The sequence below is a fragment of the Aulonocara sp. 'chitande type north' Nkhata Bay genome, linkage group LG9 (genome assembly GCF_057382095.1).
Source record: "Aulonocara sp. 'chitande type north' Nkhata Bay isolate Kocher_YH1m ecotype deep benthic linkage group LG9, A_spYH_male_GT1.1, whole genome shotgun sequence".
NCBI classification, from domain to species: domain Eukaryota; kingdom Metazoa; phylum Chordata; class Actinopteri; order Cichliformes; family Cichlidae; genus Aulonocara; species Aulonocara sp. 'chitande type north' Nkhata Bay.
In genome coordinates this window covers 23,588,856-23,603,450 of record NC_141352.1, presented here as the reverse complement: position 1 = coordinate 23,603,450, position 14,595 = coordinate 23,588,856, and the positions used below count along the sequence as shown (strand labels likewise).

Sequence of the window (14,595 nt, the reverse complement as noted above, 5' to 3'; positions counted from 1 at the left end):
ATCTCTTTCCATTTAATGCACTCAGAGGTTCATGAATACAATTGACAGTATAATTTACAATGATGCAAGAGATTGCAATGAAATTGTTATGCATCTTTGGTTGGTAAATATGCCATCTCCTTACAGGTATTGACATACTTTCTTAAGCTTTGAACCTGGCAAAAACAGAACATGTAAGATTTTTCAAGTGTTAGTCAGGAGTAACCAAGGTCACCATATGTGCTCATTGTCATGCAGTTCATGCAAACCTACAAGCGAAGATGTGGATAGTATTCTTCTTCACATATTTATGGGTTATAATGCACGATAGCTTCGTGCATACCATATTTAAAAGCCCCCAAAAATTACTTTTGAGAGCTACACATAGCCCACCAAAAGGATGCAGCTAAAACCTGTGGATGAAAAACTCAAGTACTGGAAGAGAACTGAGGGAAAAACATACAATCAATTAAATGTAAAAACCAAAAAGACAACTATAAAACTACCCTGAAGCGTGGAAGAAAAGTGTCTTAAAAGGGTTAAAAAGTAGAGTGAAATGAAACATAGGTAAAACATTAATATATAATTAATAAGCGCAAAATTTATGAAACAGAAAATTATCCCAACACAAACTGAAGTAATAACATAGCCTGACGCAGTTGAGATTTCCTTTATCGAAGCAGAAAGACAGCGGCTCAAGCAAAGACATCCGATGTAATCTCCAGCACTGATAGCAGCAGCAACAAGATGTGGGTTTTGATTGACCAACTGTCAATCAAAATCACCAGAAATTGTTTTAAATGGCCGCTGCCTTGGGTACTTATGAGCAATCAGGGACCCCGTGTTATCGGTGGCTCAATCTGGACCTCGACTGATTACTTGTGTTGGCCCCGCCGCCTTGGCTGGCAAGGCCCTGGGCAGCCACAGACACTTCACTCAATTCTTATCATAACCATGCATCATCAACAAATTGCCCTGACAAAGAGGTGCCCATTTTCAGAGACTCTCAGCGAGATGAGGAACATGCTTTTCCTTCAGATTGTCGACTGGAACATCGCTAATAGTGTTTGACCTCTTGGCTGCCTGTTAAGGAAATCATTCCCCACGGATGGCTTTTAGCTTCGCACAACACAGGTGACTAAGATCATCTGTCATGCAATTACACGGTTCTATTTTTAGCGCTTCTAACAACAACACTTCATGTGATTCAAAGCAGAATTTATTTAATTGCGATGCTGTTTATAGTTTTACATTCTGTGTGTTTTTGTCGTGTAAAGTGAATATCTATAATCAATTCATAGGTTCAGGTGAGTATTAACCATAAAATGCATTTTAAGTGTGCTTTTTGCCAGGTTTTAAGGCAACCAGCTTATATATAGGCTTACTTCTAAGCCAGTTAGAGACTTATAATTATGCATGTGAGATGTTGTTTATATCTGAGAGCACCCAGCATGAAACAAACTCCAAAGAAAGTGTGTCTCGGTTTTCTTGCTCTCATATAGAATAAAAATAGAAATAAATAATCTGCTGGCCATCTGTCCCGGGGTGTCTGTTGGTGGCAGAGAAATGGGGCCCCTGCTCTGGCATCAGCTGGACAGCTCCACGCTGGTCCTTTGAAAAAGAGAAAAGGAGGGAACGGAAGATCAAAGGCCATTGCAACACCATGTTTTATTCTGTCTCGTGCCGCAGCGCTCACAGTTCTCCTGCTTTCAGCAAAAGAGATCTCAGACCTGAGGTTTGTGTACTCTATAGCTTCACCAAATTAGACTGGTCCCAGACCTGGGCAATATAAATAATTCTCTTGAGAGGTATGTGTGTAAGTGGGAGTGCAACAGCTTGCTCCTTGAGTGCCTGGGGAACTGGGAAGGAGTGGAAAAGTAGGTCATAGTGGCAAGATTAGGGTAATGAAGTGTAAAAGAAGAGAAATGTGGGATTATCACTGGGAAATGACTCAAAATTGATCTATCATTCATACATCGATGTCCACTGTGTGTACAAAACTGGACAGCATGGAAGAGGAAATGTGATATGAAATCAGTAAGATTGGCAACTGCTTCATCTTTCACAGGCTGCTGTTCGTCTTGGCTTTCAAAGGTCAAAACAAGATAATTTAGAGAACAATGAAATTGCCACTGATAAAAATTGAGTTCCTGGAAACTTATCTGAACATTTCCTGGCATGACATTCGATAGATATACACAATATGGTTTAACAGGTGCTTTGTGCTCTTTTCAATATTCCTTTTCTTGGTTGGATGACTGCATTTACAGATTTTGTTACATCACCATATTTCTTCATTATGGACAACTGAAGGAGAGATTTTGCGAGAAAAATACGGCAAGATCAGCTTGTCAGGCCACTATGTGCAAAAATTTATTTTGGGTCATTTTTTACACAAATTTCCATTTAAACATTTGACCGTGGAGCTGATGTGAACTCGCTTAGAGCATCAGTACAATGATGAATTAAAGTAATTAGAAAATGATGCACTGCAGCCCTCTCCAGTGATGATTGGCAAAAACATGTCAGGGCAACATCAGCATTAATGAGCCATAATCGACATAGGCCTAATTAGCAGCACTTTGTACTTTTATGTAGGTTTATCATCATTAGCCAAGCCAGGCTTGATATGGCACTGAGTATGTGGGTGGCATAAGTGTTTGTTTATCATGTAGACACGGAAAATAGTTACATGCTACAACAGCCTCGGTGGAGGGAAGTGTTTCTGTAGGCCTACATCTCCCATCAGGAGGGGCTTTTGGGCTAATTAGATCTCCAAAGACTTCGGAAACTGTGGAAGGAAACATGCATATTAAAAAAAACAAGGAAAATTAACGGTAGTTGTTTTGGGTTTTTCATAGCTAGCTCAGCTCAATTAGACAAGCTAATCAAAAAGACTAATAAATCATCTATCACTGGGACTATTAGAACCAATCAGCAAAGGTTTAACACCACTTTCTTTGGAATTTTATTACTACACATCTCAGTCGTACTTAGTCTGGACGGTGTTGTTTATTGTTATTCTGCCATTTCTCTCACTGCTGATCATAGGGTGTTTGACATTATTAATAAAAATATTAATCAATCGTGTCTTCTGCCATCCGCCAATTTACATATCTTTACATGGAGCAACTGAGCATGGAGCCAACTCCCCGCTTAATAATTCACGAGATGTTTTCCCTTTCTATTGTCGTTTCAAGGCGTGAGCATGCTGGGTTTATTTTTCTAATAAAACCAAATGGCACAATGAGAGGATGGAATTATCCTGGTTGTATTTAATTGAGTTTGACCAGGTCCCCGCTCGGTGTCGGTCTAATCTCCCCGCAGCACTGTAGTCTCTCTCCCAGGGAGACAGGGGAGGCCGATAAACTTTGAAGCTTGCGCTGAGAACCTGCTCGCTTCACCCTCTGCATTATTCATGATGCAGGGACTAGAGCATCTTCAAATGGCCTGTCATTTCCTTTTACCCTCCATCACAATGGCCATATGTTGCACACACTAGAGGAGGGGATAGGGGAAAGCAATCTGCAGCTAAGCCTAGCCAAACAGGAACACATACATACTAACAGATACATTCATAGGTAAACCCACACAAGGAGATATGTACAAGTGGGGAAGCTGGGACTAAAAAAAAGTCTGCTGTGGCATATTTCAATCTTGTGCCATTCAAAACTAACCTCCTCCCACTGCTTCATCCCCCCCAGACAGCTACTGCTGCTAAAGTAAACACGATGGTACCCCGTATTGCTGCCAAACTGGCATTTGCAGAAAAGTTATAAAAGGGCAAAAATGAGAACAATCAAAAGTTTTTGGCAATATGTTCAAAGATTTGCAAGTCTTGTGACATTTTTGGAAAGGTATGAACTTGCATAATTGTTCTCTTAGGAAACAGACGATGCAAATCTCTCATGATGAGGTGCGCTTATCTTTTTTTTTCCACAGCTAAAAAAGTGTGGAGGCGTACTCAGTGTTTGAGTATAAGTTGTAAGGATCTTCTCTCAGATCGGTGACATTTTGTCAGCCGCTGCGGAGTCCCTTCAGCCAGTGTTCCGCACGTTATTTGTGTTTACAGAGTTTGTTTGCGTGACAAAACCACACAAGGCACGTCCCTCGGAGGTAATTGGGATTGCCGTCATTTGGCCTCCCTAATGTCTGCCATTCAGCATTAACATATCATTAGCTCTTTCTGGGACCGTTCACTCAGAAAATTAGAGGTCTCCATAGACCCCCAGCTCCATCAATATGGCAAAACCAGTTGACACCTTCTCTTTGTAGTTTTCCTGAGAGAAAAGCAAAATGGAGATAGGCGTGGGAGTAAGAATGGCAGATCAAGTGGTACGTCATTATATTACTTTATAAAACTTTGTATTTGTGACCGCAGCTCATGAAATGTAATTTGCTCTTCTCAAAGAATATAATTGAAATTTTTTTCATGACCTTCACCTTGAAGTAAAAAGATGGTGCAGACAGATTGTGGAACGTGATAAAATTACATATATGGTTCCCGAGGGCTGACATGGATTCTACTAAAATAACATCAGCCTTAAAGTGATTCATTAAATGCTATTGTAAAAAGCCTGTCCTTGTCGAATGGTTGAGATGAACAGCACTGCTATGATACCTAATGACAAAACATCTGGTTGATTGTTCCTACGCTGTGATGGAATTGCTGTAGCTTGGGCATTTAGTCTTCGTAAATACCTTGTTTTGACACCTATAATGGCACGAAGTCTAAGTTGTTTTTGTTGTTGATGCACACACTAAATAGGTAGATGCTGTAAAGTGAAGTTCTTCTCCGGGGTAATTACCTGTTAAAAATAAATACAAATACAAATGTGCAACATCACAGATCACAGCTTGTCATTGTTTTTTCTTTAACACATATATTTAGAATACATATCTATGGACTGCAGGAGAAAGGGCACGCAAACTCCACACGGAAAGGCCAAAAAGAAACAGCTCCTTCACTGAGCTTTTAGAAACCATGTTCCTTCTTACATTCAGGGGCGTAATTTCCAGGGGGGTTAGGGGGGTTATGACCCCCGCCCAATAACCAGACCTAACCAATATAATCCCCCCAATAACATTATGAATTATCTTGCATACCGTAAATAGGCTGTTTTCTTTACTCATTTCAGATATTACCAGCAAAGTAGTTACATGTTTAATCATCTGGGAATTTACCCAGATTTATTTATTTATTTATACAGAGAGCTTGACCCCTCCCAGTGTTCAGCACAAAGTTACACCGATGCTTGCATGTAATGCCCTGCTTTGGTTTCTGATTGTATATGTTTGTGCTATCCATTGTATTTTGAAACAAGAGACTGTTTTTGTGTTTTTCACTCAAAGCTATTGTTCTATGTTAGAAACAAATAAAGAATACATATTTTGCAATTTGAATAAAAAATGTCTTTTATTTTATTGCTCTCAACAGGAGTGAAATAAGGTTAGGCTGAAGTTTTTCTTTCTTGAAAAACAAACAACTAAAACATGTACTTGTTATATGTAGATATTTTAAAAGGAGATTATTAGGAAAATTCTTCTTTAAATGGTGCCTGGTAGTAATACTAATTGAAGTAATATTGGTTGTTTATTGAAAATAGAAAAGGAGGAGTACAAGTAGCAGCTGTAAAAATAGTTTTATGTTGTGAGAACGATCAGGAATTTTAGCATAATAACAATTATTATGTGATCTGAAGCTGAAAAACATTAGTTTGTTTAAATGTGAGATTTTTCTGCTTTTTAAACAAATCTACTATATTTTTTTTTATCAACTAAACATAATCCTTTAACCCCGGTGTTTTGAAAATAACTAAATGCCGTCATTATTGGTACCACTGTTCCACAGGATTCATGTCTAAACATAAATCGAACATAACCATAAATTCATGTGATTTGTGTGTAAACATGTCTTATATATAAAGAGACCCCAGCTAAAAAGCATTATGGGTTATTTATGGGTTGTCTAAGAGATTCATTTTAACCATAAAAAATGAAAAAATGTAACATTTATTAACATGTATTTCTGATCGAATTGATATTGTTTTATTGATTAATATTGTTAAAAGACACATTTTCAAAAATGGCCAACCATTGTTAAAGGACGACTTAATATAAAAGCATGATTCTTAGGGGGAAAATTATTTTAGGAAACAGAAAGGAGGTTTCTGGCACAATCTCGCTTACCTCACTTTAAACATCACTGCAATTTTATAATAGATATGGACGACATGTTTTTTATTCTTTCTGTGAAATCACAAAACTCTATCTCTTGGAGGATTGGTATACTGTTTGAATATGATTTGTTGGTTAAATCTCCCTATTATTTTGTATTTCTTATTATTCATATTTATTTAAACTGCTATTAGCAATATACTTCTTAATGCATTGGTCAAATAATAAAGCTGTTCCACTTCTTTAAAGAATATTTTGGAGACAATTCTGCAAACTTTTTAAGCATTTTTCTGTGATTCATATTTGACTGGTTACTATATATAAAATGTTAAATAAGGCAATACTTCAAAACATCTTGTAGGTGTTGGGATGGATATAGATTGTTAGATTAGCTTTTTGACACAAACCATGAATAAGACGGGAATGTGTGTTATTGGCTAACCAACTGAACTAAGCGCCCAAAACTCTGCTTAAAGAAGCCCAGCTCAATTGGCAACCAGACATATCATAGAGAAAAAAACCTATATGATCACTGACAGTTTTACACAGTTTGACATCACATAATTTCCCAACCCTAGTAACAATAAATGCCACATTAATCATGAATTTTGTTGAGGTCACGGGTATTCTTGCAAATGCACTGCACTGCTGTGATTATAAACCAGTCAGTAACAGAAAAGTCTGAGGTGTACAAGGCGGCCTTTATGAAAGAAATAAGGAAGATATCCTCAAGGTAGGCTACCACATGGTTGGCAGGTAAATAAAACTATCTGGCCAGGGGATAAGTTTGGGTTCCTGATGGGCGTATCAACACATATGCACAGTGAGTAAATATTTCCCAGGGATGGCCATTAGAAAGTAGACTGTACAGTGGTAAAGGCTGTCTAATCCCTGCTGGTATGTGTTTCAAATTCAGCAGACAGAAGGAAGCTGATCCAATTCCCTGCATCCTGCAGGACACAGATCTGCATTTCCTCTGCACTTTGATGAAACAGCAGCCAAGCTGTCCGCCTCCATTAACAGCCCCTCTGATTTTACACCGTGCTCTGACAACTCTGTGTGCTTGTGTGTTTACTTGTATGTGTGTCTGTGGGTGCATATAATAAATATGTCTGTGCGCATATGTCTGTGATGTATTTCTTGGGATCTGCATGTTTATATTGCTTTATAGCAATGAGGTTGAGGTATCACGACTAGGAAAGTCTGTGTTTATTTTTAGATCATATGAACAAACTGAAATCTGTTATAGGTTACAGAAAAAAACAACATTCAGGCCCTATTTCCATCAATGAGAGCCAGAGCATATTCATGCTGGTTTCTCGCGGCTTTAGAAATCTTTCTTATCTCTTGAACAGCAGACTATTTTTGCTTGAGTTTCCTTTATTGTCAGGATTGGTCTGACCATGTGCCATGTTCACAAACTGTATTTTCAGATTAGGCATAGAAATGCTATCTTTTGTCACAATGTGGTGCCTGGAAACTACAGGTTATTATCACTTTAATTGGCCGTTTTTGACTACTTTTGATTTTACCTCTATATTTCTCCTTTAAAATATATTTTTCTTGCCTTGTTTGGTATCATTATTTTCAGCACAACTTCAAATATCTGAAATTTGAGTTATTTTTTCATTTTGGTATACTATATTAGCACAGTTGATCTAAATTCAGACAAAAAATTCAAAATCCGAGTAGAAAAACGTTATATTTTTTACTGTAAAACCCACAAACATGTTTAACGAATCATTTTCATAACTTGAAATGCAAATAGAAATTGTACATTTCTAAAAATTACACACAAGTTTTGCAAACAACAAAGTTATATGGTACTATTTACCTAAAAATGCAGCCAAGGCCTCAGGCGTTTTTTTATATAACCATTTAAATCTATTTACAGAACAATCAGGTGTTCTGCATCAAATAAGAAGGCACACAAATTATTTGTGCCAGTCCAAAAAATGTAGTTTGTGTTCAGTATAAGACAGAGGAGAACACCACAGGCCTAAACCCTGCAGGTCTGACAGCAGGAGGTGCATCAGTCCAGTTTTCCATGTGGGAACAGCTTTTACACTGAAATCTGCCTTTGACGGCTTTTTTTTTTTTTTTTTTGGAGAAAATATGAAATTCAGCAGTCTAACTGACACACAATACAAAATAATAACTACACAACACACTAACTATAGCCTCCAAACACGCTAAACGTTACTAATGTCTCACATATGAAAACTCGCTCTCTCTCTGTCTTTCTCTCACAGGCGTCACTCCTAAAAACTTCCCCTTGTCCCTAAACAACCAAATGTCACATGTTTGCCATATCATTTTTTTTGATTGGCTGACATGGTAAACTCTAACACCAATAGGGAAGGGGCATTTTTTCTTTTTCTTTTTTCGCTCGCAAGCGGAGAGCGTTTGCTAGCGCTGTCTGTAGAAAACGCCGTTTTTACCGGTCTTCCCGCTGTAAACACCACTGTTTTGTTCAGAAAAAAACATCTCGTGTATTTTTTATCATAACTCTGGTTCTACGTGGCCCATCGAAACAATTCAAAAACTGGTATATAGTTTGAAGTCTGCATTTTCGACCCAAGTTGGAATGGAGACTCTGACTTACTGCATCTTGTAGCTGTGTCGTCTTAAATTGGTCATGTGATGTTGGCGCGTCCGGCGACCCCAGAGGGTTAACAAACTCTTTACCTGCTTCACTTTTTAATGAACAATATCGTAAGTCCATTTTCATGTTTCTATTTATTATATTTATATCAGGGTTGAGAATGTCTCTTTCAAGTGACCCACCAGACAGAGAAGTCAGTTATCTGTTCATTTAAATCAATGAAAAAAATCTCATTGTAATTAAAAGCAGAAATCCCAATAAAACAGCTGCATCACACTCAAGCTCCTGTCACAGTCAAAGACTGACACTTAAAAGCTTGCTGTACTATGTCAGAGGGAGACTGGGTATATTAAAACAACACATGGTGTTACTTTTATTGTTATATGCTGTCAGCCCTGATACACATCTTATTAAACTGTGACAAGGACACTGTGGTGTAAACCAGCCCCCTCATTCTAACCGTAGATCAGTACGAGTACAGTTGGTGGTTTGAATTCTCATACTTAAGAGTCTGTTAAATGCCACGCAGGCTTGTCACAGTTATGCAAAAACAATGATCCGCCCCAGCTTGAAGGGCAAGGTAATAAAAAAAAAGAAAACGAAACACAGCATATTTTTGTTCCACCTCCGTGATGACGTGTGTACACAGGATGGTTAACTACGATAAATTGGCCCGAAATTGGCCAATGAGTTCAGACGCACTTGTAATGTGGCTTAAATTGCATGCCCTTTCAGGCAGGGGAACAAACCTCCTCAATGTCAGCGTTCTCTCCCACATGTTGAGTGCTTAGTTTGCCATGCAGTACAGGATCTCCAGGCCTGTTTAGTATTCACCCACTTGAATTTCCTAAAGGTTACCAAACCTAATTAGACATTTATGCAGGATCTTCAAAGGTCCCTCCGTTATTAATGATGTGCTACTTCTGAGGACTGCATCGATGGCTTTTTTTCTGACTCGGAGAGCGCACGCCTCACAATATGTGCATACACAATGGAGACACGCAGCCATCCAAAATGCAAGAAGAGACTTTTAACTGTTGCAGCGTTAAAGTGGCCCAGTGTTTTTGACAAATGTTGCGATTCAAAGTTAGCTTATTTTTTTCCATAAAATGCTCTCATTTAAACATTTGATATGTTTTCAGCATTTATGAGATTTGCAAGTTGTTACATTCTGTTTTTAGTTACATTTTACGCAGTAACCCAACTTTTTTGGCATTGGGGTTGCACATTAACACAATGACATCACACATTGTCCAATTTAGTTTTATCTGACCGTGGTTGAAGAATTCACATCATGCTCTCACACCAGGAATGTCAAGTGCAGTTCTCCAATCCGGAATTCATTTCCACACCCACATTAGTCTTTGTGTTTGTACTCACTGTTATTGCTTTTACACACACTTCACTACTAACAACATCTTACTATTGTGTTGGTGTATTTCTCATCTGAATCGGCTCTACAACATCAACATCAGTTTTACCCTAGTACTGTTGCCCTTCACTTGAAATTAAATAGAGACACATGTTCTCAGAATCTGAATACTTGAAACAAATAGAAACACAGGTGCACATCCTGACACTGTCATAATTACACAAGCATACACTATACATGTAGGCAGCATAGCTTTACTGTACTACACAGTAGCTGGTGTTATGGTCAAAGTCTTTGTTTCTGTTTTCTGATGTGTGTCAGGAATGATTTGTGACAGACGAATAGCAGAAAGACAGAAAGGGAAGGTTTACAAGATGATAGTGAGACCTGCTGTGATGTATTGTTTGGAGATGGTGGCATTGACAAAAAAGGCGAAGAAGTATAGGTAGAGGTGGCACAGTTGAACATGGTAAGATTTTCATTGGGAGGAACAAGGATGGACAGGATTAAAAACGAGTATATCAGAGGAAAAGCTTGGGTTGAGCAGTTTGGAGATAAAGTTAGAGAGGTAAGATTGAGAGTGTTTGGAAATGTGAAGAGAAGGAATAGCGGCTATAATAGCTCCTGGCAGGCAGGAGGAAAAGAGAAAGACCACAGAGAAGGTAAATAGATGTAGTGAAGGACGACAGGTTTGGTATGACAGAAGAGGATGCTAGGGATAGAGTGAGACTGTGGCATATGGTCTGCTGTGGTGACCTCTAAAGGAATCAGCCACATGAAGAAGAAGATAGTATTACTTTGTGTCTGAACACTTTTTGTCCTACATTAGGCCACACTGCTTGCAGCACCCTTTCAAAGTCAGTAAGTATGAAACTATTTGGTGTTTAAGTCTTAGAACCATGATGGAAGTATTTTTAATTTACTGGTCACAGAGTTGAAGTGACCAACTGACATTGCATGTTTTGACATAGGTGAAAAATGTGATTTGCAAAAGCATGTGCTTTGAGAATTGAACTGTGTTAAGAGTCGTGAGAATGATGTGCCTAATAGTAGAACTGCAACAAAGGATTTGGGTAAAATCATGACTATAAGTGCCAATAATGCAATTTAATAACAATACAAAAAAGCACCTCTCTCTGTAAGACACTCTATAATATTTTACAGATTGTGTATAATAGCAGTAAAACTATTCAAAAACTATTCAAGTAAAGGACTAAAAAAAGACTAAACATTAATTTCTCACAATTTAGAGGCTGGAACTTTATATTAGAGCTCATCAGCTCATCAGCTGTCACGTCTAATTTGTTTACCTTTGTTAAAACTAAGTATATCATTTATGCACACTAGTGGGAGGGCAGTGTAGTTCTTTCATTTATTAATACTACAACAACTGACAGTCTAACTTAGGATATAAAGTGAGACAAAACTGCTTTTAATGGGATAGCTTGATTTTGGCATTCCCCTCAGAAAGAATAAAACGATCCTCCAAAGGAGTAAAGCCAATCTTGGCTCAGTGTCAAAATTAAAATGCTTCCTTCAGAAAAACAGGACCCTGGTCCATCATTTTCCCATGACCAGAATGTGAAATTACTTTATAAAGAATGCGAAACAAAGCCAGGAGACACCTCCAACCTCTCTTAGCCATTTAAAATAATTAACTAAATCTAATGCAGGGATTAGTCCAACATTATGCGCCCGTGTTTGCATCCACTCTTAGTAATGCATTAGGTAACTGTAGTTGACAAGACAACCTAAATAAAACTCAGTTTACATTTATTATTTACATTCAGACTTTAATCAATTATGAATGATGGGTAATTAGTGATGCGCAGGGGTCATCGCTCTTTGCAGTGTCAGAGTCTGCTAAATGTACTGTATGTCACGGAGTGCGGACATTGACAAAAAACCTCTCACCACTTTACAGATTTAGGTGTCTTTCTTCTGAGGAGACTTCACTAATCATCTGTGAAAGTGTGTGCACTGTGCACGCGTGCTCGCGCGCGCCCACTTGTGTGTGTGGGAATGTGCCCGTGCGCGCGTTTGATAATAATAAGGCAAGTGAAAATGAAGAGGAGCTAAACTGTGTAAGTCATTTCTCATTTCCCTGCTTCAGTGCCTGTCAGCAGAAAGCCTTGCATTTTGAATGATGGCTCAGACAACAAAAAGTGAACAACAAACCCTTTGGCTCCAAGGAGGGAAATGGAGGGAGACAAAGAAAGAAAGAAAGAAAGAAAGAAAGAAAGAAAGAAAGAAAGAAAGAAAGAAAGAAAGAAAGAAAGAAAGAAAGAAAGAAAGAAACAAAATGCACACAAGAAAAAAGAGACAAATGCACAGTTTCTAAAAAATGACCAAACAAACAAACAAAGCAAAATCCCAATATCAATGCTTTGATAAAACCACTGAACATGCCCTGAAAGTGAAACACAATAGAGAGAAAAAAATTACCTATACAGTTGGCACTCATACAGTTTTAGAAGGACCTTTCAAGGGGCTGATTTAATGTGAGAGCATCAATCCTTTAGCAGCACCGGGTCTTGACAGCAAGTGAAAGTAATCTCTTCTTTATTAATGGGACTTTTCACTTTGGACCCGAGGCCTTTGGTATTCCATAATAGTAGTTTCATACTACAGACCAAAGGAAAGAACAATATGAAATCAGATCAAGTGGATGTGTTATGAATGATAAGTGTATTTCTTTGTAAATTCATGCGAGTCTTTCAAAGAAATACAAAAAAAAAGGAATGTAAGCAGCTAAAGTAGCAAAATAGATTATACACTGCTTATTTTCATGTAATCAAAAGGTGTTGAGCCTCCTTGAACACATTATTTGGCTGAAAAATAAATATAAACCATGTAGCCATGCAGCTACCCTGTGGGGAACTCTGGAAACTTCAGTTTGACCCTTTGCTTTGGCTTTAAATCCTTAAAAATGGATTATTTCAGTACTTTATCTGAATAGCATAATGTGTAATACAAAAAGGTTTTGCTTAAAAAAATAGAATGATTTGTTTACAGTTCTCCTCAGTTTTTCCTTTTGTTCATATAGAAGTCAGAACCAGGCAGTCAACACATCCAGTCTGGTCTACTCGCTGGCTTTACAAAGACTGAAAGTGCAGTGAAGTCATTAATAACTCAGTAAAGTACACTGCTGCTGGTTGGATGGAGTGAAAACAGATGGAAATTAATTTTGACAATACTGTGCAAAAGTCACTCCCCATTTGGAAAAGAAATAGAAAATATATGATTTACTCATGAAAGTGGCCACTTTCATATATTGTTTTTGTATCCAAAACATACAAGTTTCATTTATATAATTTTTCTAGGGATCTTATATCTGTTTTCACTCTTCTATGCTTTTCATACAAGTTTCACACAGGACAGATACAAACTTTATAAGATTTATATATATCTTTTCCATACGGGTCATTGCATTTTGTTTTGCCAGGAAAACGGTGCAGTGATTTTCTGAAACATGCAAACATACATCAAAATATATGTTGTGTATGGGGCAAAAACAGAGCTTGTGTCATGGTCTGCGTGAGTGGCAGTATTTTTCCGCTGTGTGTCATGTCTCCTCCTCTGGGCGGAGTCGTCCTCGTCTCTCTCAGGAGCTGCACCTGGAGCTGATTAACTCTGTAGTATTTAAGTCCAGCCTTGACAGCTGCTCTATGCCTGAATCGCAACTAACTAGCTTGTGTCCATGGAACATTCTTGCCACCGGGCTACAGCGACTCTCGGCCCCGTCGTTGAGCTCGCCTGCCGCCATCACAGCCATCATTCGGGTACGGTCTACACTCTCACCTGTCTGCCTGCCCCCTTGTCTCACTACTGGACCTTCTCGTACTGGATCAATACTCACCCGGACCTTCACAAACTTACCTCCTCCTCTCACGTACCTCCACCTCTGGACAAGTAAGCCACAGAATTACTCTCATTGGATATCTCACTGCAATCCGTTTTACCTCCACTCTGATACACCTCTCCTCTCTTACAGTCTCCCTGACCACCGGCTCTCTCCCTCGTTTCTCGGTCTGATTAGATATTCCCTACGATGTCCAGCTCCAGCTTTGGGACCCCATTGTCATGCTCATGCTCTCAAACAGATAACTTGCAGTATTTATCTCTCCTACCATAATTGGTGTTTTAATTGTCATAGTGTTCTACCCACAATCATTTATATATTGCCATTTCTGTATGCATAGTTATAGTGTCTTTGCTCACGTCACAGCTTTTGCTCACTACTATTCTAGTAAAATTGTCTCTCTCCGCTATATATCGTCCCTGCCCCATTTGCTAGTATTCATTCGTGCCTTGGCATTTCACTCACCCCTGTATGCAGTCGCTGTACATGTGCACAAGCATTGTATTTATTCTCGTTCTTGTAATTAAACGTCCTTCACGTATCTTGAGTGTCTGTGTAGAATCTGTCTTTTGGGTCCATTCTGTGTCTGACGGCTTGTAC

At 38.5% G+C, this 14,595-nt stretch overlaps 1 long non-coding RNA gene across 1 annotated transcript; it reads left to right on the top strand.

The window, feature by feature from the left end:
* Positions 1-13,705: 13,705 nt before the first annotated feature.
* LOC147322182 (uncharacterized) lies at positions 13,706-14,536 on the top strand. The gene is made up of 2 exons (XR_015130905.1): positions 13,706-14,045; positions 14,128-14,536. It is a non-coding gene; the product is annotated as an uncharacterized LOC147322182 (long non-coding RNA).
* The last annotated feature ends 59 nt before the right edge of the window (positions 14,537-14,595 follow it).